General features: G+C 31.9%; 1 protein-coding gene across 3 annotated transcripts in view; it reads left to right on the top strand.

Annotated features, from left to right (window-relative positions):
• Window positions 1-1,787, top strand: part of DPP10 (dipeptidyl peptidase like 10) — a 1,220,852-nt gene that overhangs the window by 493,698 nt on the left and 725,367 nt on the right. The window lies entirely within an intron of this gene.

Here is a 1,787-nt window from a genome sequence, read left to right as displayed (position 1 = left end):
TTCCTTCCTTCCTTCCTTCCTTCCTTCCTTCCTTCCTTCCTTCCTTCTTTTCTTCCTCTCTTCCTTCTTCCCTTTCTCTCTCCTTCCCACCCTTTCATTTTTCTATTATTTTATTTCTGGCTATATAATTAATTCCTTCTCTCAGAATGTTATCTTTTCTAATGTATGCAAGTTGTGAAAGGCTGTACTTTTTTGAAGTTTCCTTTACTTTTGAATAAAAATTAGTTATTAAACACTTTCTTGATGCTGAAATTAATAGGACTCACCAATAATCTTGCTCATGTAGAAAGACCCAGAAATATCTTGGTTCTTATTAGGGTGTTATTTCTCACTACTAGTCCTAGATTACACTCCTCAAGTGAAGAGGCTTATTTATTTTCACAGTCATCTCTCATAATTGAATGTCTGTCATGGCACCAAGAAAATAGTTAGAGCTCACAAATTTTATGAACCAAGCAGTTCCAGAGAAGTTTTTTTTTGTTTTTATTGTTGAAGTTGTTCATTGAAACAATCATTTCAAATGGCAACATATAATCCTATCTCTCATTCAATTCTATAGCTAATGAAGCATCTCTGTGTAGTATCAAATGGCCATTTTGTATATAAAATTAGTATCTCTGTCTCTTTACCAAAAGAAGTAAATAAACTGACTGTATAGGTGTGAGAAAGAAGAGATGCCTAAGGCCAAGACTGTCCCTTCCTCTAGAACTTTGACTCCAGATTCTTCAGAACTTTATACCATATATTATTTTTTTCTCATACACTGCTACTTGAGTCACCGTTTAAACACGAATTCATTCTCAAAACCCTGCTTCTTAATAAAAAGAAAAAATGCTATTGATCCCTTTTCCTTTGAAAGTCTTTTTTCTTTTCTTTATCAATAACATACCACCAAAAATATCTGCACTTTCTCATTTATCAGCTTCACTTTAGCTTCTTTTTATATACTTATGAAATTTTTTGCGAAAAGGTCACATATGACCTCATAATGATTAAATTTTATGGTTTATGATCAGATCTTCTATGAAAATACATTTTTCTTACATTTTGTTTGAATAAATATTTTGAATTTCTAATAATTTTTCTAGAACAAAAATCTCCGTAGCATTTTCAGATTGCTCATTTTCTTTTTTATTATATTATTTTTGTCTTTATTGAAATATAATAGACAATTAGTTGCTTGTATTTACATTGTACAATTCAATGATTTTTTTAATTATAGTTGTCATACAATAATATATGAGTTTCAGTTTATAGCATATTGATCAGAGATCCACATAACTCACACAAAGTGATCACCCCACTAAATCTAGTATCCCTTTTCCCCTTACACATTTATTACAACATCATTAACCATCTTCCCCATGCTACACTCTACATCTCCATGTCTATTCTGCAACTATCCGTTTTTAACTCTTAATCCCTTTGCCTTATTTTGTCCCCCCAACCCTCCTCCCATCTAGCATCTCTCTAAATATTCTCTATATCTATGAGTTTATTTCTGCTATTGTTGTTGCTATTGTTGATTTTGTTTTTAGATTCCACATATATGTGAAATCATGCAATATTTATCCTTCTCTATCTGACCCATTTCATTCAGCGCAATACTCTGTAGTTCCATCAAGGCAATATGTTTTTCCATCTTCTTTCTTTCAGTCTGTGTCTTGTAGACAGCATGTGTAGGGGTCTTGTTTTGTAGACAGCATATGTAGGGGTCTTGTTTTTTTTATCCATTCAGCCACTCTATCTTTTGGTTGGAGCATTTAATTTTAATTTTTTCCATTTGA

Source organism: Pteropus alecto, unplaced genomic scaffold, assembly GCF_000325575.1.
Source record: "Pteropus alecto unplaced genomic scaffold, ASM32557v1 scaffold3, whole genome shotgun sequence".
Taxonomy (NCBI): domain Eukaryota; kingdom Metazoa; phylum Chordata; class Mammalia; order Chiroptera; family Pteropodidae; genus Pteropus; species Pteropus alecto.
Note: the sequence above shows the minus strand (reverse complement) of the source record. Positions and strands in the feature narration are given on the sequence as shown.